This window comes from Acanthopagrus latus, chromosome 15, assembly GCF_904848185.1.
Source record: "Acanthopagrus latus isolate v.2019 chromosome 15, fAcaLat1.1, whole genome shotgun sequence".
In the NCBI taxonomy this organism is placed as follows: domain Eukaryota; kingdom Metazoa; phylum Chordata; class Actinopteri; order Spariformes; family Sparidae; genus Acanthopagrus; species Acanthopagrus latus.
Genome location: NC_051053.1, coordinates 19,905,878 through 19,933,072, shown reverse-complemented (window position 1 = coordinate 19,933,072; position 27,195 = coordinate 19,905,878). Strand labels below are relative to the sequence as shown.

At 41.5% G+C, this 27,195-nt stretch overlaps 1 protein-coding gene across 1 annotated transcript in view; it reads right to left on the bottom strand.

Moving 5' to 3' along the window:
• grid1a (glutamate receptor, ionotropic, delta 1a) overlaps positions 1–27,195 on the bottom strand; it is a 293,479-nt gene that overhangs the window by 242,417 nt on the left and 23,867 nt on the right. The window lies entirely within an intron of this gene.

Here is a 27,195-nt window from a genome sequence, read left to right as displayed (position 1 = left end):
ATATGACATTTTTCTTCCTCTTCGTCTGCTGTGAGAAGTAATACATTTTGTGCATCTCGTGCAAAATCAAAAAGAATAACGGAGATGTTTTTCATCTGTCTCACACTGAAAAGCTACGATGATAAAGTCCAATAAGTCCAAGAAGATGTTGAATGATTAAAGAATTGAAGAATAGTATGTTAAGCTCCTCTTTCCCACAGAAAACGCTGCACCTGTAACGTCTCGTCAGTCGTCCACATCTTTGTGACATCACAGATGCATACTTTACGTCTATGTTCATGGTAGAAAGTAACTGGAAGCTCAAAACATGGCAGAGCTGACAGGAGAGAGCCGTATTAGCTCGGGCGTGTATGAGCCGACCAATCAGAGGACACTGGGTATTCGGGAGGAGGGGCCTTTAAAGAGACAGGAGCTGAAAGAGAGCATTTCAGACAGAGAGGGAACACAGAACTTCTGCTCTGGACGGTATGAGATGACAGACAGACATTTTGTATGTATTGTGCAAAAAATCTGCATCAGAATGCCAAAAAAAATGGATTTCATCTGACTCACATATACATGTTGCAGAGAAGCAGTCAAAAGAAATTACAGTTTTGCATCCTGATCTGTCACAAAACGAAGAATATGCAGTGTATCACATCAAGTGACAGTTTTGTTTCTGGTTCACGGGTGAGATGTGATGTATCAGGGCGAGGCTCCGTTCACAGATGGTTTGTATGTATAAGTTATAACTCTTGCGGTGTTAGCCATTACCATATTTCACGCCGGCATGTCTCAAAATAATATGTCTTGTAATATTTATTCTCTGCATATAGAAAGGTATTCATAAGATATCTGACTGAATAGCGTTGTGTGTTTGGCGCCATGAGTAGGTGATTTCCATGCATTAGTAAGTAGATCTGATACGATAGAAGGAATACCTTTCCACTGGGAGCAAGCCATCCAATAGATAGTCAGCCATTTTGGACTTCATGATTGTGCTCTGATTTTGGTCCAAAATACTTCTGTTTTTTCTTTCATTTTTTTTTTCTAAATGTGAAGCATCTGTCAGGGTTTTTTTGTTCCTTCAGCTGCAGCTATGCTTCACCTCGTGCATCTGTATGGGTGTCAACATAAGTTAATCTCAAAAAAGTGCTGCAAACCGTCAACCGAGACATCGGCGGGGTAGGTCACGGCCGCTCTCAGCGATGAAGGTGGAATTTCATCGTCACACAAACCTGAGTCATTAATGTTTATGGCCACGAGCAATGAAGTGAAAAGGAAAGGCAGGAGGTTTTTTTCCTCCTCCTTTTTTGGAACAAGGCCAAAAAGTGAATACAGATGAGGAGCAGACGTCACATGCGTAAGTTTAAAAAGAAAAAAAAAAAAAGCCTTGCTTTTAGTCATGAATGGATAAGTACACAGTGACCTTTTTACTAATAGACTATTCTTTGATAAACTCATTGTATCCTTCATTCCAAATAATGCGCTTTCCTAACCAAAAAGCCTTTGGGCACAAGACACAGTGTGATTAATTGTTTCTATGGAATAGCGTTTATGCCTTCTGGGTCCTCAGTTCCCTCTGATGAGTCCCATCTCTCTGCTTAATCTTAAATTATTTTTTTTATGCATGGCTTGGGGCTGTGCGCGCCGCTGCCTGTGAAATGGCCGCAGTTTACAGTGTAATACAGATGCCTGGATGCTGTTTAGCTGATCTCTATCTTACTGATTAGTAGTACCAGTAATGCCATTGTGCATTCACTGAATGAATCGGCTTTTGACTGAGGAGAAGGCTTTTTCAACACAGACACTCTCACACAGTAGTGTGTAATTACCATCTGTGAGCTGTGATTTCATAACTTGTGACATGCTATAGAATAAGTGCGAGTTTAATCCCTTCATTAGCCTCTAAACTCGCATATCTGTGGACGGAAGTGGACGAAAGCCAGCAGCATGGAGTTAAATGCACTGTAAGTCAACATAATTAGACCAGTTACCACAGCCGTTGTGTGGCATACATAATGTAGCATTATGTGTCACCCATACAAGCGAGGAGAGCAGCACCCACGGCTCCACAACCGTAGAAAGTACCCCAGCATATTAATAAAGCAGTTGGCTTGCCACACTCCTAATAGGATTCCACGAGATGACACTTTAATATCATGAGTTAAATAAAGTCTGTCACCACCCACTTGGCCCTGTCCATCCCAACGTGGCACAGGATGTAGCTGTATGAAGCCCATACACCAATTTGGAGGAGGGTTAGATCTCAAGACAAGTTGGAAATCCATTCATGTCAAGCAGAAATGTGCAGGGAATGGCAATAAGCGTCTGCAGCACTAGAGGTGAATAAGCAAGACTCCCTCGTCCAAATACACAGCCCGAGGTAACATTATAGATTAATCATGTTATGGGAGAATAAGCGCAGCCACAGTCACAGACTCTGAATTTCAATGACTGAATTGTTGACTACCCACATCATTAGATATTTCAACATTACACCGTGCTGGACCTTGGTAAAATATGTACCGAGTAATAAATGAATAAATGATTTTATGTATACATATCAGTGTGGAAAAATATACCAGCAGACAGGAACTGTCAAGAAATTGGAAATGTAGGTCTGTCGGTGTCAGCCAACAACTTTGACAGCTACCAGAGGAGACGTTTGTAAGTTTTTCAAGCAGGGACAAAATTCTGGACTCCAACTTATTCATGCCATGCAAAACAAAAAAAGCCCTGCTCAAAGTATAATCTTGCTCATGGATTGCAGGCTTGTTATGATACATCTGTTTTAGATGTCCCTCATGGTCAAGACATTTTTTTTTTTTTTTTTTATCAGAGCCAAAGTTTCCACAGCTCAAACAATATGATTTACAAAGAAGTTCTATCAGAATAACCAAAACCTAAGAAAAATCACAGTTATGTATTCTTGTGGCGCCCATATTTCTATTTCTATTCAGGAATACTGTGTTGTCGGTGTCACCCTCGGCAATAATAACCTTCACCAAAGGTCCGTGTTGAGCTATATTTGGATTCCCACAACTATTTTGGGCTAAATGATAACCACGAAGGATGTTATTGAGTCAGAGATATTATTAGAGAGGAGACAGAACATCCTGTATAGAAAAGTCCATAATGGCATTAACGGTGGTAGTTAGACAAACATCTTGCTCATTCCCGCTCAAAGCCGGTCGTCAGCCTAAGCTTTAAAGTCAGCCTAACGTGGCAATGCATTGACGTAAGCCTACAGTTGAGATTCACAGCAATTTCAACCAATCTGATGAGGGTGCAGACGGATTCTGATTTAGCATGGAAGAGGAAGAGGATATCATGATAACGCACAGGATTACCGAGGAAGGTCAGATTATCCAAACGTGATTAACCGAAAACGTCAGGGTGTGGTAGGGGTACGTCTAGCTGCATTTGCTGCATTGAAAGCGGGTGTTTTTTGTTTTGTTTTTTTCAGGGAGATCTGCAGACATTTCCAGTTTTTTCTGTGGCAACCAACACTATTTCTCATGTGAAGTCGATCTCCATCCGTGATCATGGTGATCAAAACGGTATTTTAAGCCAGACCGTGATGTTTTCCTAACCTTAACCAAGTGACTAAGCCTGACCAGAGTATTAGCATAATACTGTGACAAAAGGAAAATTTTAATTAAACATACATTTGCAACAGAAAGAAACAAAGTTATAGCTGTGGTTCTGCATAAATCTTCTTTGCCAGCATTTCTTCCAGTGGTCAGGCTGGTGCCTGCATCGTGTAAGAATAACCTGTCGGGAGAACATGTTTTAAACCTGGGGGCAATGTCACCAACCTTTTTTTTTGCACTTTTTTTAATCAGATTCGACTGTAGATTCTTTACCGTTTTTATATCCACTGAGGAAGTTAAAGCTCTCTCACCATTCATCTAGATCAGGGCCTGGTCTTGTTAGGCTGAAATGACTGCCTGGGACCTTTGCCAAGATGTCAACTCACCACTGAGTGGCGAAAGTTGCCTAAATGGACTTTGATTTAGTCCAAACATTAGCCTCTTTGGACGCTGGGTGCTGGCTGGGTTTATATTCTTGTCTCGCTCTATTCCATTCCCACAGAGAGCCACTGTGAAAAAATAGTTTTGATAACACATGCAGTGAATATACTACATTATTGGCTTGTTATATGATCACTTGTGGTCTGAGAAATCCAAAAAAAGAGCTTGTTCTTGCTGGATGTATTGAATGAGGCTGACTGGAGCAAGCTGTTCATGAAAGTCTAAAGGAAAAAAAAAAAACGAACACTGCAGCCTTCCACAGTTTCTCCTTCATGCTTGATCTTCATTTCTGACTGGGAGCACATTGTGGTTGTTCCTATTATAAATAAAAGAAGAGCACACACACCAAGTGTTTTCTGTTTTTGCGGTGCACAATTCAGAGTTAACGCTGATCTGTTCGGATGCTCGACCCTTAAAGGACAGTGTGTTTACCTATCTGTCTGAAGAACGGCTTCACCACAAAACCAAAGACAACAAGCACTTCCAAAGGTTCGAGAGCTCTCAATCGTTTGAATAATGCTATTCATGTGGAAAATCTGCCCATGAATTCATAATGAAAGACAAACTTGTTGTTTAAGCAGCCTTATTATTATCCCGCATTAGCAGAATCTGCAAGGCACTCATTTCGCCTGCAGAGATGTTTACAATTCATATGCCTAATAGCGACTGTTCAGCCATTTGTTTTGGGTGCCCTTAGCGGTTGCTATTGAACCCAATGCCTGTGTCAGCTACATTTCACTCCAGCTGTGCCTGCAAGACAGTCATTAGCGGATGAGGTTGTTTAAAGGGGAGCCACTTAGCAGAAACACACCAGAAATCTACCTGTAAAGAGGCACACTTTGCAAGTGAGCACAACAACAAAATCCTTGTGAGTGTTTGAGTTTTTTTCAGACCAGGTCAGTCTGAGTCATTATTAAATTCAAAATGAAAGGAAGGCTCTCAAAGGTAAGCGGAGAACACACAAAGTGGTGAGACACAGAGAGACTTTGTCTGAAACTTTCAAAAGCTCTGCTGCTTCCTGGCAAACATCTATTATTCCAATTATCTACATCCACAAAACATCGCAAAATGATGTTTGTTGCCGATGCCTTAGAAAGCTCTCAATTTCCGACCATTATGCAAAAGAGAGAACGTTTATGGATTTCGATAACAAAATGCAGACATTGTTGAATTTTTTTCTTTTTAAAAAAGGAACCCAAGACACACAGAGGCAGGAAGGTAAAAGAAGAAAAAGGCAAGCCATCCAAAGTCCAAAATCCAGAATGCAAGCTACAAAAGGCAGGCAAACAAAGGCTGGCAACAAAAAAGCAACAAGGAGAAAATAAAGAAGGACGAAGCTTTAAGCAACAGGGGGAAAAAAACAGGAACACACAAGGACCAGACACAGGAACACAGGAGATGCACGATGAAAAAAAAAAAAAGTCTTAAATACACAAGAGCTAATGAGCTAATGAAACACGGTGTGCACAGAAAAGAGGGCGGTAATGTGAGAGCCCTCTTATGAAGTGAAAATGAACTTTTCACTCTAACAGAATTGGAATGAGCAAAATAAATATCAAAATATTCCAAACAAATAAAATATGAATAAAACCACAAGCCAGAAAAGGTCCTTGTTTATATTCCTGACTGGAGCTCCTCTGTGAGGACTTTGAACGTTCTCTCCCGGGTGTGTGTGGGTTCTCTCTGGGGTTCTCTCGACCACAGTCAGAAGACGGGTTATTTTAATTGGTTGTTTTAAATTGCTAAGCGTGAGCGGTTGTTTGTCTCTATATGTCAGCCCCTTGTGATGAACCTCTGACCTCTCTGGGGTGTACCACTCAACCTGCTCCAGCCCCCATACCCAGATGAATGAATGTCTTAACGGCTCAGTCTTTGATTACCTCACCAGCCATCTAGGTATCGACATGTTTTTATTGGGTCATGTCCAAGGCCATGTCCACATTCGTTCACAAATTGGGGGGGGGGGTGGGGGGACTAAGACATCATTAAGATTTCACCCTTGTTGAGGTTATCACTCTGGAATATTTCTTTTATGTCAGTGCCAGTGAGCGAAATTGGTGGAGTGGCGCACTGCAGGGACCAGCAAGAACCATCAGCTAATGAAAATTGAAGACAGGAGCTCTAAAGATGCATTTTTTTTTTAAATTCCCAGAGAAGGGAAAGAAAGAGCACCGTGGCAATCATTGAGTCCACAGACGACATGTTGACATATGGATGAAAGAAATACATATCGACTTTATATCTTCATCGCACGGTGAAAGTCTCCTCCTGTTGTGTTATGTTGCATCTACAACAGTTCAATGGATGATGTTGCACAGACTTGTAGAAAGACAATAAATGACGATAAAACCTAAATTGTGACACAGATATTAAAGTACAGTGGGAGGGAGGGATGCCATGAGGACGGTACAGCTCTCAGCAAGACATTTTTTTTATTAGCTCACCGTGAAGTTAAGGTTGGGTTTCAAAGCCCTGGAAAGTTGGCTCCAATCTACTGAACTAACAAAGTGTCTGTCTCCCTCTATCATTTCCCCTCTCCCCCTCTTCACTCTCTCTCATGCTGTCCCACTCTCACTCCTTCCCTTTCTTGTCCTTACTCTGCCACCTTCACAGACGTGCTTGAAAGATCTTTCCTCCTCTCTCACACTGAGCGTAAGAGGTAGAGATGACAAGAGTCTTAGTATTCAGCTCAGCTCCTGGTCTTCTTTTAACTCGATGGGGTTCCTCCCTTCCCTTTGGCCCCAGCTCCACTTTTAAGAAGTCAAAGCTTCAGGCCTAATGGCAAAATCTAACACAATAAGCGTTACTGATATGAAACCAAATTGGATTTCCTTTTAGTGACTTGAAATGTATGACTCCCTCTCGATTGCTTGTGAAGCTCATCCTGATAGTTACCAGAGTTCCTGTGTAGAAACGTCCACCTGCAACTGGTTTACCACTCGCGGTTAAGATTATCAAACATCCCGGTAAATCTGTCACTTCCACACTGAAAACACACAGGAATGTGCCTCATGCCTTTTTTTTTTTTTTTTTAAAGCAGATATCACTTTTTCTGGCTTCCATTTGGGTAATTATCCTTCAAATGTGGGGTAAGTGACAGAGTATTCTGGTGGCATCTGATTAATTAGAATGGGATCTAATAGGCCTAGCCAGGCTCTATTGGATTAATTAATTGGCAGATGATATAGTCTACTGTTGCGGGCCTATTACATTAACTGTCACAGTGCATTTGACGACAAGGTGCCAAGTGATCCATTCAGTGGCACAAACATGATTGGAGTAGGATATTATCCCGCTGAGGGAGGCCTTCGATCATTTTAAATACACCCTGCTAAGACTTAACAGTAATGACAAAGTCATGAATAGTCAGATAAACGTACATTACTTGGTGCAGCTGTCACTCAGAATGAAGGGGGCTCCCCAGAGGAGATAGGTCCTTCTTTCATTTGCATACAATTATCTTCTGTCTTCTCTGAACATGTGCATCAGTGAATTAGACCGGGCGCTGGCAGGTAAGGAGACATTTTGGCCTCCGTAGATTTAAAATGGTATTCCAGCAATAAGTGCTGCAAGCCGGAGAACTTGAACTTGAACCAAAAAGGCATAGTAAAAATTGAGATGTCTTGACCCAACAAGGTCCTGCAAATTGAATGACAACACACAGTGTTTTCTGATCTGCTGCCTCACTGGCGTGGCTTGGTTAATGTTAGGGAATGATGGTACTCATGGTTTAAAAAAGCTTCGCTACTGACTGAGAGCAGCCTCTCCTGCATTTTAGTGACCCGTCCATCCACTCCGACACCCTCCCTCTGTGGACTGTAGCACCACATTCATTTCATACTGCTTCCTCTTTTGGTCCAATAGACTACCAATCCAAATACATCCCTCGCGCCAACCATTTAGCCCTACCCCTCTGTTTTGTGCGTCCACCGTTCTGGGGTTGGGAATCCTGATTCTTGGGCCAGGGTGGGGCGAAGTGTTAGGGCCACAGTACATTGAGGCTTTTCAGAAGCACGCTTCCGACAGACCAGTCCAGAGAGCTGCAGTCAACACAGTGTTGTCTTTCACTACTTCCTCCTCTTCGTCCAGTACAATCTATTGGCGCTCAGATGGAGTCAATTGACTGCATGGTCATTCTGAGGACTCTGTTGTTGCTCATCTCGCCCCAGACTCTTCTTTTATTCAGAGCCTGCAGTCATGCCATGAACTCCTCACTCTAGGACAGCAGGGTCACTACCAATCTTCTGCTCCAGGTTGAAAACCCTTCCTCAGACAACATCTAGACACCCCAAGCTAGCACTTATGTCTTATTCTTAAAAAACAATATAACAACAGCCATATGCACTCGGAACACACTATCCATCTACTGAAAGTCACTTTGGAAAGCTCCTCCAGGGCCACAAAAGACATTGTGCAACTGCTTTCAAAGGGTGACTTGTATTCAGTAGCAAACCCCTGAGTGCTTCATATTGCTTGATACAGTAAGAAGGTTGTGTGTTGTTTCTAGCAGTGACTCAAAATTTAATAAAGTTACCTGAATGCTTAACATATTAACAAATATATGTGTCATGAAATGAATTTTACAAACTGTCAGTCTCTCATCTCATCTTGTTATGGAAACCTTGATGAAGGGATAGTGTTAATAGAGCAGATTCAAACACTGTGTGTAGCCACAGTGTGTTTTTGGCCTGCCCAAGGCCTTTTGTGGGAGGATAATATTTTATATCGTCTCCATGTCGTCTTTAGCTGCAGGCAACTTGCCTCTTGCTGACAGATGATAACAGCATTTATTCACAATGACAGTGACAGGAAATAGTATGTGTGTGTGTGTGTGTGTGTGTGTGTGTGTGTGTGTGTGTGTGTGTGTGTGTGTGTGTGTGTGTTCTATGTTTCTGCGTGTGGTTCTAGAAAATGTGTGTTTGTGCAGACGTGTGCATTTTTCATTTACACTTTTGCCCGGGGGAATATTTGGATCTAAAAGGGTTTCTGTGTCACCGATTAAATTTGTTTAAAGTGGGGTTTAACTGGAGGGCCGTGACAATTGTTTGACCAGCATTCTGAATAAATGCTCTGGTGAGATCTGAGCATTCAGTTTAAGCCATGCGGTAGCACATAATCAATAGCATAAATGGGTTTTCAATTTGTTTTAAAGGGGCCAAATTAGCCTCAGCGTAACCCTAAGGCTCCAGGAGGGAACTGATTAGAAATATGTTTATTCTTGTATTGAAATGCATATGTGGCACTGTAATCCTTAGTCTATATATCAAAACCAACTTGAAATGTAGTTAAAGAAACATCCTGATGAACGCAGTAAGAATTTATGTGCAAAACATTTCAGCCAACAGTGTGTGGATGTTGCTAAGCAGCAAGAGAAATGAACCCAAAAGGTCTACCTTTTCCGAAACCTTGCCATTGTATAAGAGCCTCCACCTGCACTTCTGTTTAGGATGGTAATAGATTTTATGTGTGTGTGTGTGTGTCTGTGTGCGAAATAGAGAGAGAGGATGAGTGCGGAGTTGCAGCACCTTTAACCAGCGCAGTACTGAGCCACCGCCATGCTTCAGTGCATCAACACATCTGATAATATTTGCTAGAAGAGGTGGACCTCAGCTGTTTCCTATTTTGCTTGTTTGTGTTTCTCTGTGTGTGTGTGTGTGTGTGTGTGTGTGTGTGTGGGAAGGCACCAGTCTGAACCCTGGCAGTTTCATTTCATGGACACACACACAAACACACACACACACACACACACACACACACAGACACTCTCTCCAGACAGCGATCGTCTCCCAGTGACTAAATCAGAGCTACAACCTGCAGAGGCCGATAATACAAACAGGAGAATCGTTGGCAGAATCTTAAGCTTACAGGCATGCACACCTTGTTCTGTCTAATTGGTACACTGAGGGATAAAGGTGGTCTGATGACAGCTGCATGTAGATGAGCTGCTTATTACTGTTGCAAGTGGAAACCTTCTGACTCCAATTTCAGTAATTTTTCATGTTGCATTTGAATGATAATAACCAACAGCTCCTCAGTGGGGGGAGAGTATTAAACAATGAAAACCGAACGGCACATTGAATGAATAAAAGTCTTTCATATCCCATTAAATAGACTCAGTAATGAATGTCAAGCCATAACCTCAAAGCTGTTTTTCTTACATCATAAAAAATTCACATTTGCATTCAAGGTTTGAACAAACGTTTAAATCAAACATACCTGGACTTCTTACATAAGCCGTCCAAACACAGTGGAATGTCAACGGGGGAATTGTTTAATCTTTAGCTTATTATCCATTTATACTGCATCCCCCACGGTTACTTATGGTTGATGCTGCGGTAGATATCGGTAACAAGGTAGCACAGACAGGTCAAAATGGGTTAGATATCCCTGTCGTTACAGGGACATGCTGTTTGCAGACGATGTGGTTTTGTTCATGTCATTGGTCTGTTACCATTGTAGTGAAGGCAAAGTTCTCAGTGTACCAGTCCATCTATGCTCCAGTCATAAGTTTTGGGTGACTAACAAAAACTAGGTTAAGATACAGATAGAAATAGAAACCCTGACAGATATGTCCAGAGGTAGCTCATAATAGAGCCTCTGCTCATTCACATAATGGGATCCAGCAGAAGTGGTTTGGGCGCCTGAGAGTCTGCCTTTTGCTGAGCCTGTTGCCACCCCAACCAAGCCCTTGCTAAGCTGTAAAAAAATAGATACAGGTGTGAATTGCAAAGGCTGAATATGATTTAATGATGTGCACTGAAACATGAAACATCTTTGTGTTCTGCCTGACTATTTGTACTGCAAAGACTGATAAAAATGTCCCCTGTTATCCAGTGCTTCCTTTCCAGATGCCTATTCGGTATGGAAGGCATTTCACTGAGAGTGAATCAAGGCTTTATTTTTCCCCAAGGGGGTGATTTGTCTGAGATGGGCATGGTGAAAAAAAGAACATACAGAAAAGGCATATGACTGTGTGCAGTTCTTCATGAGCACCTACATATTGGCTTCAGGAGGCAGCTTGTCATCAATGACAGTGCCCAAGTGTTTTCTACAGGTGTCCTCCTCATTCCATCCACAGTGAAGTCTTGTTCTTGATATCTAGCTCCAAGCAAAACCTGTCAAAACCTTCTGCAAACTGACTGAGAACAAGCCTTTGATCTGGAGACAGGCTTCAGAGAGTGGGCAAAGGAGAACAACATCAACCATAAGTTTAATCAGATCCAGTTTAGGATGGCTGCTTCTTTGGTCATCTGTGTGCAGGATGAACAGCAGCAGTCAAAGGACAGAGCCTTTGGTGGAATATGTACCAAAGGTTGGATAGCCTTTCATTTGAGCAGCACCTTCTGTGTGAGGAAGGTAAGGACGTCCATGATCCAGAGAATTAGCTGGTGGAAGCAGTTAAGAGTCTGGCCAGGATGTGTGGTTGTTGACGGCAGACTAGAAGTTAGCAAACCGGAGCTGAGCTGATGTATTTGGCCATCTACTTGTTTATGGACAGTGTCCAGTAAGAAGATTCCCCTCTGTTGGCACATTACCCATACTGGACAGGATCCATCTGTGTGGCTGTGGAGTTGGTGAGTTGGCTTTTAATGATCCTCTCAAAGGCCCACATAACAAGGGAGGTGAGGGCTATAGGTCAGAGGTCACTCAGGGCCTTTGGGTTGCTCTTGTTAGAGATGGGGATGACTGTGGAGTGGTTTCATAGTTGTGGGACTGTGCCTGTAGCAAGAGAGTGCTGCAGTAGCAGCTGAGTCCTCCTGGCTGCTCAGCACGGTGTTTCATTGCATGGCTGCATATGTTGACTTGGCACAGGGATTTTTCTTGACCTGTGTTCCAGGCAGGCAGTTTACCACAGTGTTGATGTTGATAATGATGGAGTAGCCAGGGGTGAATGTGAAAGTGAGATGGTTGGAAAAGGTAATGTATGCTGTACTGTTGAAGAAAACTTGCATCAAAGCTCACTCACCGTCTGCTCTCAAAGCAGAAGCAGATCATGTCCAGTAAAGACGAAGTCTGCCAACACCTTCGAATTTGCAGTTAAAGCCTAAGGCACAAAAAACGTTACTCGGCTGTTCTAAATCTACAAAGAAAACTTATTTCTTATTCTCCAAGTGAAAATTATATTTTAAAAATTGTATGAATAATCTTGCCGAGCTACAAAAATGCCTGAAGTCAATTCGCACCCTGAATTGATTTCTCAAGCAGCTGGTGTGCATAAGAGCACTGAATGATTTATGGCGAGATCGATGCCTGATTGCTGATTGTGGTTTGTTGTCTGGTATCTGAAGACAAAGAAAAGTGCCAGCAAAGAAAATGGACCAATTCCTTGCAGTCACTTACCAGTTGCGAGATGATTTGGTATGTCTGAGACCAAAAGAGCTAGTTTGAAGAGGTCCAGAAGTGCAGCTAACTAACAACACAGCCAGTTTATTTTCTACAGTAGCCCAATTGTGGATGTAGGTGTGGCATGGGGTGGTTTATGTGTGTTTATTAGTTTGTGTGTGTGTGTGTGTGTGTGTGTGTGTGTGTGTGTGTGTGTGTGTGTGTGTGTGTGTGTGTGTGTGTGTGTGTGGGAGTCTTTGCTCTCCAGCGGTGCTCTTTATCATGATTTGTTGTGCTTCATTTGTTTTCTTAGTCGAAAAATCCCCCCTGACATCAAAAGCAAATGAGCTGACTTTTCAAAGGACATCATGCTCCATGTTCAGACATCTAACAGCCGCTTCACTGAGCTACGGTGAGGTGGCTGAGACGAGTTTTGCAGAATTAATGGCACTGCTAAAGCAATTAGCATGTCCACTACCTTCTGACATTCTGTATATTTAAACTTGTGAAGAGTTAATCTTTAGCAAAATCACAAAGAAGAAAAAAATCTATGTGCAATATTGCTGACTTTAATTCGGCTATAAATGACAAAATCTCACATTTCATTTAGGATTTAAATTTGTGTGAGATGTCATCAGTTTAAAGCAATCTAGAAACATTCTAATATCATAATTTCAGTGCAATTTACATCCGTGAAGTGCACTTTTACATTTTAATCCACTGTGCAATGATCTCTATTCTGTGACCCATTGTACCTTCTGAGTGACTGAACTGCTGCTACTAGCTGGGGGAGCTGGGGATTGAATGAGCGACCCAGCTACTACTACCACAACAGCTGCTACGACAGCTATCCAGGGATTAAACCAGGGACCTTCCGACTACTGTACGAGCAACTCTACCTCCTGAGCTGCTACTTCTGCCAGTGCTAACTGGGGGAATCAAACCAGCAACCCTCTGATTACTGGACTGTTGCTGCTACTTCTAGCCAGGAAATCAAAACCAGCGGCTTTCCAATTACTCATACTACTGCTACTCCTAGCCAGGGGAGCCAGTAATCAAACCAGCCCCCTTTCCAATTACTACTGCTAATAGGGGATTGAACCAGCGACCTTTTTAATTACTGGACTACCCTCTCCACCCTCTGAGCTACTGAGCTGCTACTACCACTGCTACAACTAGCTGGGGGAGCAAACCAGTGAACTTCCGATTACTGCCGACACTGAGCTGCTACTTCCGCTACAACTGCTTCACAAGGCCTTTGCGCCACTTTCTGGAGTGAGGGACATTTAATGCATTGCTTTACACACATTTGAACAGTACAATGAGCACAAAAGTAGAATTAATATTATTTACTCTGTGACTAAAAGGCATCTGGTGTACAGTATTTTATTTAGAGACACAGCATGTTGTGAAGAAGACATTGTCTGAGAGAATAAGACATTCTCTTAAATCGCTGCCATCCAGCTGCTCATTTGAAAGACAAAGAAGAGGAGACCAGTGAGAGCCAGAGATTGACTGTGGAGGTGTTTAATAAACCAGTGGCGAAAAAACTCTTTCACCATTCCACTCTCCCCTCCAGCTCAGCACAACTACCACCGCCTACTCTACCCTACCTCGACCTGGCAATTGAGAGAGAAAAGCTGATCAGTCATGGAACAGTCGGCCTCTGCAGGTTGTAGTTCTGATTTAGTCACTGGGAGATGATCACTGTCTGGAGTGTGTGTGTCTGTGTCTGTGTGTCTTTCTGGCAGTCAGTGCTTTCCTATGGGCATGCACATCTGCGTGCTTGTCTGCAGGAGAGTTTCATTATCCAGTAGCTGATCTCCTACAGTAGCCAGATAGCCTGATCTCAGCATCAGTCTCTCAGACTCTTAAGGGCCACAGCTAAGAGATTCCTTGCTGTATACGGCACTGAGCTCAGGCAATCAGAACAGGGATATCCATCAGAGAGCTGGCCACGCAGCTGTGTGCTGCTCACTGAGCTGATTCTGAGCCTCATAATACTTTCCAAATCATCCCCCCATTAGTCGCGAGTGAGGTAAATAGGGAGGGGGGGAGAAGAAGGATGCTGCAGTGAGGATGAGGAGGACGAGAAGAAGTGACAATTGAGACAAAGCTCATTGATTTTTCCTTTAGAAGAGATCATTCAGTGCAGTGGAGCGTGTTTGGTGTTTTAAGAGCTCTTGAATGACGGAACAATAGAAGAAAGACCTCAGGGGCAGGTGTCTAATAGACAGTCCTATAAAAGAAAAAGTCAATTATGCTCAGAATATATCCTGCAACAGAAAAAAAAAAATGCAAGATGCAAAAACGTTAAGAGAGGCCTTCAAATGTAACATTTTCCGAATACAGCCAGCCTTATTAAGCACAAGTGTCAGTACTTTGTGACAACACCGAGATGCCAAGTTGCAACAAATTATCCGTGACAGATGCTTTCTTTACAACACCCCAACTGCTGGCCAATAACTATTTAGAGGCTAGTTTGGAGTTTTACGACTCTTTTTATTTAGATACATTAAATCATAACATAATATTCCATACATCATAAACCTTAAGAAATTACAGTGCCAAAGAGGTCACTCTACTGCTTGAGACATTAACCCCAAGATCGTTCTTACTTGAAGTTTTATCTTGGGGGGGAGAGCTCACTAAGCAGATTACACCATTCTGTAAAGTTTTACAGACATTTCCCCATTTACCAGATATACAGCACATTATGATGAGCCCAATCACTTGCAGATAGATCCAATGCACGCTGCATTTCTAATATCCCTGAGAGAGATTTTGCTCTGGGTTGCTAATTGGAAATTTAAAAAAGAAAAAAAAAAACACCCCTATAGAAACTAACCTAAAGTGCTGTCAGACCATATGATTAACACTACATCCATTTAAAATCGACTTCCCTTGTCGAGGCCATCCTGGCAGAAACAAATTGGCTACCAGGTGTCTTGTGGGCAGCCGACAGAACACGGAGGAGATAAGCGCAGCCTCGCCTTCCTGCCAAAGGACACGACAGATTATGAAAGAACTCATGCATATTCTGCAGGACCCATTTCTGTCTCCATCCTGAGAGGAGACAGCTACTGCTCACTGACTTGCTCTAGAAGACCGGAGACCATAACGCACCACCATCACCAACCCCCCACCGTCCCTGATAAGTAGTCATAAAATAGGATTTCACGGCTTGGAGGGTTACGCAGAGGGCTAGTAATTGTTCTGCTAGTGTCAACCCATCATTCTCACGCACACATTCATGAATACACTCACAGATGACCATATAGAATGTCTCTCTCCTCATTAGCATGCATGTCTGAAATCATACACACATACATGTCTTATGTATTAGCATGGAAAAGTAGTGCTACTACATCATTTCCACAATATTACCCGTTCTTAATCCTTCGATAATTATGCTTATGGACCCTTATGTGTTAACTAACAAACTTCAAACACAGATGAAATGAATGTTAAAGACCACAGCCGACAGTGACGAGCTTGTATATACCTGAAAGGAAATGTGTCTCTGACTATAAACACACAGTTGTTATAGTAAGGAGCATAATTGACACCACTCTTGCTAATATAGTGATATAATATGGTAGCGGTAAGGAAGCAGAAAAATAAGGAGAAACCACGCTCAATGGGTGAAATCATGGATACTACAGCGACAAGGCTCAACAGACCTTCCCTTTTCCTTTCCTATTTTTCTTCATGTGCAATCATCCGATAACCTGATATCTCTCGCCAACAAGCCTCCACTGATTCTACATGCTAAATCGACCAAAAAGCCACTGGTGCTCACTAAAGGCCCTGACAGTGCCCGACGGCCGACCGTTGGCCTGGTGTGTCCGGGCCTTCAGGCCGATAGGAATGTCATTATTTGGTTATGAGCCGAACTGCTGGACTAATTCATGTCATGAGTTTTAATTTAAAACCACAAGTTTCAAACTCATTGTAATCTGACACACAGATGGTTTGTTAGACAGAACCATCTGGGAAGTCTTCTGTGGACATTGTTTGGAAAAAGGCAGGCGCTTACGGCAACATTACTTGGCAGATGATTGGACGAACCATCTGCCTGACACCATGTATCAGAGGCTACCTTCGACCAATCAGGTCAACGTAGAAGCCTGTTCGTAAAATCAAACTCTTACCGAAGCCAGTCAGGAGATGAGCAAAAACATTTTTTAAATTGGGAAAGAGTTTAAGCGCAGTCCTTTGCTCATCATCTGTCTCGGTAGAAGTGCCCATTGATGTTTTCAGACCAACAACCGCTTCTCTTGCTGGTCGTCACAGCTAAACAAGCCTGTCCATACTTGTTATAATGCTTTTTGTCTGGGTGTCCTCTGAACTCATATTGCTTTGTTGTTGTTTTTTATCTTTGGAATGCTGAACAGGCTGTCTGCACATCAAATTTACCTTTAGGGTACCAATATAGGAACACTGAACCTTGTAGCTGCCAGGAATCCTCATAGGGGGCTGACTGTAAGAAGCAGCACATTGCTTGAAGCCTGGAAAGATGGATTCTCGAGACCTTGCAAGGTAAAACTTTAGGGACCATGTTTGCACGAAATTTCATGGCAACTTATGTAATAGTAGTTGTAACAGTTTGGTCCAAAATTGTCCAAAGCAAGATAATGTTACCATCCCTGAAGACATAGTTATGGAAACAACTGATAAAAGTATTAAAAAACCCTGTGCTATCATATGAAGAGCTTTTTAAGGTTGGCAAATGAATAGACACATAAATGATACATCTCAAATATACGTACACATTCACCACACAACCTCAACCATCTCCCGCAGGCTCACATGATATGATTTTCTCAGAGTAATTCAATATTTATGTAGTTAACCTTTTCATCCTAAGTGAGTTAGAAAGGCTTCAATAAGCAACTTGCTCTTGTTATTTCAATAACTGCCACTCCATGACCTGTCTAATGGAGCAAACTATCTCCTGTGCATGCCTCTGTTCATCAAAAAGCACTCTCTCTAAATACAGGTACGAGCTGAAGGAAAACAATCGATACACATGAATCTATTTCATGTCAGTGTTCATGGCTTAGTGTCCGACACACTTTGATCAAAGTCTTGCAAGAGTGGATGTTAAACACACTGTATGCTGCTGTGCATGCAGGAAAAATGCTTGTGAACAGCTGCATAATTAGTATGCCTTAATTTCAGTTTGTGTTCTCCTGAAACTAATAACTCTTACAGATAAGATAATGAATGCAATGAAATGCATGTTATTTAACTGTTACCATGAATATTTAATATCAGGTTTGATTTTCTGTAAAATAAATCCTATCTTTGAGCAGACACATGGTTCACATATGTTCCATTATGCAAAGCAGATGATAAAGGAGGTAATTTTTTTTTATCATCAACGAATAAATGCATTTATATGAATGTGTCTGTTAGCTGTGATGAAAGAGAACACATGCCGATCTACTCATTTGTTTCTCTCTCTCATTCTCTCTCTCTCTTCTATTATCAAGACAGCCGTTGGAAAGAAATTCACATTTAATCTTTTTAAATAAGATGAACCTGCTTATCAGTCGCAGCTGTGTTATTAAAATGTAAAGTTATAACATTGGGTGGTAGTAAGGGGAAAATAGTCTTGGGCGATTTGAGGAGAGATGCCTAAGGACAAGTGAAAACGCGAGACATAAAGGAAAGAAATAGCAAAATTACTCAGTAAATTGACTAATATCACATTAAATACAGCAAAAACAATATAGAAGACAAATGTCACTAATACTTTTTAGAAAAGGCGACAGAAATTGATGCGCCATTTAATCATTTTTTTAATCTTTATTTCTGTTTTTGGTGCTCTCCGACCCCCCTAGTGGCAGAGAGCGTGCAGGGGGAGAGGGGTTGTTTAGTTATATTTGTAAGTCAACTCTTCCTGATTCATTGATCCATTGATCTGACTGATGTTTGTGCAAGTCAGAATCTACAGCCCTGACACATGAACCATTCACCTCCAGTTCATGGTATCTATTGCATCATCAGACTCCACCTGGTCTCATCGAGACCTTCAGCCTTTCTGTTCACCCTCTCTCCACCACCAGCACCTGGGCTCCACAGCTTCACCCCCCCTCTTAAAATATAATGGGACTCATATTCCTCATCTGATGTGCACATTGCATGATATTTGTTTTCATTTCAAGTATTTATTCATTCAATTTCTCCTGATTGAACTGAGACTATAAAAAATGTTGGGTCACAAAAAATAAGTAACTATTTTTTTGAACCCCATTTGACCAGAACTTGTGGGCATGTCTGGGGAATGTCTTCGTCAGGCAGCCACTATCACACATTTGGGAATTTCATCCTGAAAAATTACCATAACCATAATTAAGCAAATACTAAACAACAACAACAAAAATCACAAAAAAGTCTGAAAGGTACACTCACTTTTTACAAGGAAGTCAATTGATTGGAGAGCCACTTCTTCAAGTTAGCTTGAGTTCACAAACTAGATTTCTCCCAAGGACAGTTTTGCTGGAGTTTCATTTCTTCCAAAGTCAGATAATTGAAAAACAAATGTGACTGTATTCATTCCTTGAAATCAGGAAAGTAAAAGTAACAGAATAAAGAGTAGCATTTCAACATCTTTCTCAAAATGCACTTCGACTATAAACCCTAATGAGGTCCGTGTGTGGAGCCGTGTTAGCAATTCATCAGTGTAAAATAAACATGAGGGTAGGGAATTCGAATCGATAGAGTAACAGCACACAACAGCGATGAGGTCAAAGCAACATGACTCAGTGGAGTGAGAGCAGAGGAGGTTGGGCTCTAAACAGCTACACATCAACTGCTCATTCACATTTTGACCAAAAAAAAAAAACTGTGGCTTCGGAGGACGTGGCAGAAAGGCAACAAGCGACATGAGGTCAGAGGATGCTACAGAAGCAACAAGGCAAGAATTCATGCACGAGCAGAGATGACAGCAGTCATTTATTGTGACAGGTTGAGACAAAAAACAAGTCCTTAGGACTTAGCACGCCGTGTATCCTGAAAACACACTGACTAAAGCTGTCTCTGCTAGCTTACGTGAGAGAAAACATCCTGAACATGATGGAAATACTGTACAAGCTTTACACGAGGAAAGAAGAAGCGACAGAGGTTTGCACGCGCTGACAAGCTAGTCCCCCCAGAGCCTCCTAACAAAATGTGTCTGCAGAGAACAGGGATTCAACTGATCCTGTGCAGTTCATGACACGCTCACTTGAATGTCTGACTTGTAGCAAAATCTGAGGCGCAGTCAGTGGATGAACTCTGTGGTGTTTTTCCTTTTTCCTTTCACCATCTGCAGCTTGATATGCGACTTGGGAGTGGAGCTTAAAGAACTGTGAACTGAGTGCATCAGGAAACCTGTCATTGGATCATGGGGGAGAAATAAGATCTGACTTTCACTTGGGGGACATTTTCACAGCCAAGCTAAGCTTTAGCTCGCTGCAAATATGCAAAAGAAATAAAACCTTGATATATAAATGCAATAAAAATGGGTCCCAGCAGTGGGTATATGATGAGATCTTCGAAGGTTAGTCATCAGTGGTGCTGTTCGACATACTCAACAACCTTTTCATAGATAATTGTGGTGTTTATCTATTCTTAAAGCTTCAGTCAATGAGTGAGAAATTATCCACTGAACACACGTATCCTCGAGCTGTTTTGCAGTTAATCTTGCGCTCTGACCTACCAGGGGAGTAAAGCACATTGAATGTCTCCTTGCAGAGATAAGATGTATTAAGCACTTCAGCCTTCAGTATTTAACTATCCATTGCTCGGTCTATTGTCTCAGGTTGTATCTTATATGTTGATCACCTGCTAAAACATTTCGCAAACATTGTTGGTCCAAGACAAAAACAAAGGATAAGACTGGTGATATTCTATATTGTTCTAAAGTGAAAAAAAAACAAAACAACATAACAACGTTAGTATTATCTGCTGTTGTCAAAAAATAAACATATTTAATAGTCTGCAGCCATGCTAGCAGCTCTGCACAGTGGTTAATTGAGCTGAATGCTAATGCTAACCAATACCACTAACATGCTGATGTTTTGCAGCACTGTAAAAAAAAAAAAAAGGTCATTTTTATGGAATTTTTTCAGTTTACAGGTTTACAATTTTTAGATATCCAAAGAATTACAAAAATAGACTGAGTCACTGTGTCTGTGACTCATATACTTATAGACGTTTTCAAAACATAAACTTCGAATGCATTAGTTTTTCTGACATTTTAAGCTTGGTAGTTTGTATTATCACAGTGTTCAACAATATTACATTTTTACAGTGCGGTTAAATTTATTTGAAGTGAAATATGTGTTTGTGACTATTTAAGATTTATATCTATAGAAATGAATGTGCTTTGGGGCTGAGAGCAACACACAGGAGCGGTAACACACTGAGAGAGTGACTGATACATTTAGTCAGTTGTGGACTTATTATTGATATTATTATATTTATATAATATTGCTGGACACATCATTTCATATCTTATCCACGGGGAACTAGGAAGCAAAGACTCTGGTCAAGGGTGCCAAATCTGGAACTGCTCCACTGACAGTCAACACAAAGCTTTTGTTGGTTCATCAATGTTAGGAATAAAGGATTTCTTATCACCCTAAGGTCCGCAGGTTGAATCCCTGTGCTTCTTAATGTGGTGCAGGCTGCCTCAAGATGAATGAATCTGCATCACTGTGAAATGATAAACAAAACAATTTGACTAATGTATGTTTCTAATTTCTAATATTATAAATGGTTGATAAAAATAAATAGTTTTTGGGGGCGTAATGCTTTCTTCTTCTTCCTTAAGGCAGTATAACAGAAAAAGTCTGAAGCGGCTGCCCTCCAGAAACTGTTACCAGATGCTACACTTAAGTGAGTTTAATCAGTTTTTACATTTTTCCCTGTTATGTGCACACATATAGATGGCACTGTCTTCAGTGATAGTACCACCAGGGGACAGGAAAAAAAAAATGCCGCCCCTTCTCGTCAGTTTTTCAGCGTCATTCGAGTTCAAAAGACTCAACTGAGGTCAACCATGCTGTGGGGTCTGTATGTATGCATTTATGTGCGAGTGTGTGTTTGAGCCCTGCTATCTCCACTGTGCAGCCCTGCACCCTCGGCTCCGCCTCACTTGACAGACTTGCACTGCCACCTGCCCTCAGCTGATGCCACCAACAGAGAACCCGTCTTGGCTCTACTGGGTACATACTGTGCAAAGAAGTGTGTGATTGTGTGTATAGACATCTTTGTGAGGGCAAATACTGAACATTTGACATTTAATAAACATGGTTTAAAAACTGTGCAGTCATCAACAGACATGTGAGGACCAGCTTACTTACAGTAGAAGAAGAGAAGCCTTGTGCTCACTGGCTAAAGATATCGTGCTAAAATATGACTTTGCTTGAAATGAAAGTCAACCATATGAATTATACTTAAACAAAAGTCTTAAAGAATCTGATATTAAACGTAATTAAAGGGTAACTCCACCAATTTAACTTGTTGAAATGTGTTTACAGGTCTTGGGGAGTGCTACTGCTATGATGTATTCTACATAGGGAACCAATGTAAACACTGATGGTTTCAGAAATATCCATTTATCCATTGTGCAATCAACAGTTACATGATATTTTACATGATGCCTTGAAGCAGGAAACTTGCTCTTCACCAGATGAAGTGCATTTCTTGAGAAAATGTACTTAATGACACTCCATCACTGTGTTTACAGAATCTCTGTGCAGCTTTGGAGACTAAGATCATGCATCCATCTATCATCCAACACTGCTCACAGGGCTGGAAGATGTCTGTCTCAGGGGCACACACACACACACACACACACACACAGACAGACATTCACACTCACACTCACACCTACAGGCAATTTTCAGTCATCAATTCATCTACTGTGCATCTTTGAGCTGTGGGTAGAAACTGGAGCACCTGGGGGAAACCCACAGGGAGAACATGAACTCTCCCAGAAAACTGCCCTCAACTGACGGGAAAACTCAAACCCAGCACCTCCTTAATTCATACCTGTCAACCCAACACAGGCTGTGCCAACCTTGAGACCTCCAAAATAGGGCGGATTTTAAAACTGAACACAGTAGAGTTTTATAAATACCTTTATAGCAGTTAAAACACGAGCTGAAACAAGCACAAATCCATTGGAATGTTTCAGATCAGTCAAAGTATGAAATGTAAAGTTACTTTTTATGTAAATGTCTGTTTTTAATTTAAAATTTTCCCTCTAATTCAGTATCTCTGTCACCTTGTTCCCCCTCCTTTTCAAAAACATACACACAAATTTACTTACTTACTTCACTCTTCTATTACATTGACTTCCTGTACTTACCCTTACTCATACAGCATTTGTCCCCAGTTCCACAACTGTCCCCATTTGACTTCATTATGAAGTAGGTCCCCAAAAGTCAGACACACACACGCACACACACAGGCGCACAAAGTAAGCGGATATCCCATATTTCAAACATCTTTGGTCTTGACCTTTGAAATGCAGGTGCAGGGTTATTTTTATTCAAATATCTGTTGATCGCTGTCAGTCTTGCTGGTAGGCATAGGGGAAGATTCACTGTTCATGAAGTGATTGAATTGGTAAAACATCGGCTGACATTGAGACGGCTGACATTTTTATTGTGCCTCTTGATTGTGAGAGCGTCATGGCAGATGTGCAGAGGACAGTGAAGATGAGGAGATGAGTGGAAGTCTGGACAACAGTTATGAATGATACATGAAATCACAATAAATTGCTGCATTTTTAATGCATTGCTTTTCAAGTTTGTGTCTATCTGTGTAATTAAGGCTGTTTTCAGGAACAAACTTCCTAATCAAGTCTAGGCAAAAAGAGCATTGTGATCCCGGGAGGAAACTGTGAGAGGGCCAGTATGTCTTGCTGTAAAAAAACAAACTAGACAACATCTCTCTTAATGCTACAAGTACATGAAAAAAACACGATATCATACAGACTTAACAGGAAACTGAAACCCTGAAGCCTGCAAAGAAAATGAAAGTGAAAAAAAAAAGTGTGGCCTTGTCAAAGCTCTGGGGGCTGGATGTATACACATAAACTCTATTTATATATGAAGAGGGAATAGTGAGAATGTGTGCATACTTCAGACCATGCATACACAGGTTTCTGTAGAGACGACTGCGTTGGAAATAATGAAGTGGAAAACATTTTTTTTTAGTCTGTTAATTTCGCCTACTGGGTTACAATTTTGCAGTCTACACAGATCGATACTTGGAGGCACATTGATTCCCTGAGCTGTGACACATTTTGTACTCTAAAGTATAATAATGATGACTGAGATATTACCATGATGATGGTTTACAGATACATGTGCAGACGCCATAAATAGCCACAGCTGTGTGACACGGTCACACATAGTGACTGCTGTTCTGATGCTGTTGGAGATGAAACATAATCAGCTGTCACAATCATTGTTTTTCTCACTGAGAGGTTGAATGGGCAGCGCATTGTGCATACCCTGCCCATTCAATTTGTCAGTGAGTAAAACGCTGATTGTGACAGCTGATAATGCCATAAATAATGCTTATTCATATTTTTTATCTTTAGGTGTAAATCAATGCAGGGTTTTACAGATATGTCCTCTGAAGATGGAGAAAGAACACAGTTACATCATGGAAACAATCAAGCCAAATAGCCAACTCTAGCAAAAAGCACGGTGACAGCTCCCACTTAAGCCAAAGGACACAACCTCTTTTTGTCAAGTTGTGAAGCTCTCAAGACAGACAACAACGACGTTTGCAGTGAGAATGTTTCAGAAGTTTCCCTATTAAAAGGGCTTTATGGGGGAGTTTTCCACATTCCAGTTGAGAGTCAACAGTGTGGCATGCTGTACAGCTTGTAAAGCTCCTTGAGGCAAACTGAGATTTGTGATAGTGAGCTCCATAAATAAAACTGACTTGATTTGATGCCGTTTTAGTCAAAAAACACTCACATCAAGGAATCGACTATTTATAGCAATTAGTTCAGCAGTTAGTGCAGCAGCTCTCAAAGAATCTGAGCAGCAAGTAATCTCCTCTTTAAAAGAGCACTCTCTGATGTAGCATTTCACTCCCACACCACTGACAGACTCACAGTTTACTCCACAAATGTGTCTTTACTTCCAGACCTAACCTACATTAGATTAGATTCAGATTTATTTTCCAAAAATTCAGTTGAGCAAAAATACATAGCTAGGGGTATGGGGATATTAATATGCGTAGAAATATACAGTGTGAACTATACTAAGAGTGTTAAAATGTGCAACAGTTAAATGACGAGAGGTTTACAAAAGACAAAAACACAAAAGGTACAAAGAAGCACAGGGAACACTGGCAGGAACACGAACACTGGAGACTCGGGATGGACGTGAGGAAGCAAAACAGACCTACATACAAACTGATCTAATGAGGGGATGAGTTGCAGGTCAATAGACAATAGGAACAGGGTAGTGCTAACGAGACTGATGTGAGATGTGTGAGGGGCAACAATCAGACTGGGGAGGAGGACAGGAACACGAGAGGGAAACAGAGCACTGGAAACACAGGTGACAAGGAACAAGAGACAACAAACAGTATACAAAAACATACATGAACCAAAAAAAGTGTTACTAAAGACATCACTGGCGACACACTTCTATCAAAATGTCCCAATGAGCCTGCCTGTACAATACCAGCACTCTTAAACTGAAGCAGCCAAATGGAATTCAGCCACCGTTCATTATATTACACCTGTGTTGCTCCTGACATGTCAAACTGTCTTCTGCAGAAAAGGGCCGATGTCGAAGGATGAATAAAGCAGCTAATGATAATCGACTGATGCAAGCATGGCTGATGCAAGCACGACTTCAGCACTCAGAACGGTGTTCAATTTTCAGTTCAGTGCAGATGAGGGAAGTAGTGTTCCCCTTTATGTGATGCACTACTCCCTGCACACCTTTCCTGACATTAGATCTATGGGGGGCCGCGTCTGACAATTCCTGCAACTTTCTGAAACCGACAAGCCGACATTTACACCCTCTTCACGGAGTGATAAGCCAGCTGTGCCGAGGTGAAGGAGTAGGCTTGGTTCGAACTTCACTCTCATGCTCTTTTTGTTTTTTTATTCTTGACACAAATGTTTCTAAGAATAAGTTCCATGAGAGACTGTCTCAAAATGTGCACCTGTGTACAGAGTTACTACGTCTTGCCCTCCTCTATGACAGCCAGCTTTTGTTATTTGAAACAGCTATAAAAACCTTTGCCGTAGGGGGAAATGTCGTGCTTTTCCAGCGCTAGTCATGCTAGAGACAGAATATGCTTGTTTAGGTTAACTAACCGCTGTTAAGTTCAAATAAAAGACGGATTCCGCAACAGCATGGCTTATTTCCTTGGATATAATATTGAAGGAAACTCATTTCGATTAACCATTTTCCCAGGGCAGACAACCCACAAGTGACATTCGTCCAATCATGTACAGCACAAGGTAGTTTGAGGGTGTAGCCTGTTTTATTCGAGTGTCCCTTTTTGCTCTTGCAGCCTCAACTGTATTCATCGATTTTGTTCATCGTGTCATTGTGGATCGTGTCATTGTATCACTCTTGCCTCTTGTCACCTGCCTTCATTTATTAAAGTAAAGCTCACATTTGGGTCCTTTTTTTATATATAAAGCTCAACAAAAACATTTTATTCTGGTGACTGGGCTGAGATCGGCTAATGTAGATGTAAAAGAACACTTTGATGGGGAAAATCGCTGAATGCTACTTTAATTGTATGAGTGTAAAGGTCACTGTACTTGTGCAGTCTCTTACATGTGGATGTGGATACTAATCAGTGTGTTTCCTGAGGCAGAAGGAGGGTGAACCTGCCCTGGGGAGGGGAGCCATTGGTATTTTTTCATCATCCTTGGGACCTTGCAGGATTTACTAATGCATTTACTGTTAGCAAATGCATATTAGCTACCCTATGGGCTTGTTGGTTATCCAGTTTTAATAATTGCATAAACCCTCGTATGACTGTACATGAATTATCGACAAGTGCATTAATATATAATGTCCGTAAGAGTGAAAACAGCTGCCTCCACCCACACCGTCCACAGAATTTTCACACCTCTCTCCCATTTATCTAGTCATTATTGGCTGCCATTCAGTCCGTGCACTGAAAGGACGTTCTCCTTGGTAAATCACAACACTTAATTAGACGCAAAAACATGTGGTGTTCATTAGGTTTGTATCACCCCGGCAATCACGCCTCAGCTATAGCAGACTGACAGGCTTAACGTGTTTATTACGAGACTCTTTCTAGATGAGAGGTCGTTACTGCAGAGGGAACAAATAACATGTCACGACTGCCGGATCTCTTCACAAGATTACATGTTTCAGTGCTGCATTTGCCTCGCTACAGATTAATGATTGGAAAATCAAACTTTCCTCGGATTCACTGATAATGCTTGGAAATGTCTGAGCGAGTTAATAGTCGCGGCATTCCATCACTTGGAAAATCCTATAAAAACACAGTCTGTGAAATAAGCTTATTTCTTGTCTCCTGTTGACTGGTTGATGTTTTTGGAGTTCTGCAGTCAAAGCAAATGAGGTGAAAATTATGTGTTCCTTCATCTTGTTTTCATGAGGCAGATCAAAATGTGATCAAAAAGTGTCTGCAATAAACTTTGAACCTTTGAAGAATGGTCCTTCATGGGAGAAGAAGAGATATATACCAGAGAGTGTGTATGTGTGTGTGTGTGTGTGTGTGTGTGTGTGTGTGTGTGTGTGTGTGTGTGTGTGTGTGTGTGTGTGTGTGTGTGTGTGTGTGTGAGAGAGAGAGAGAGAGAGAGAGAGAGAGA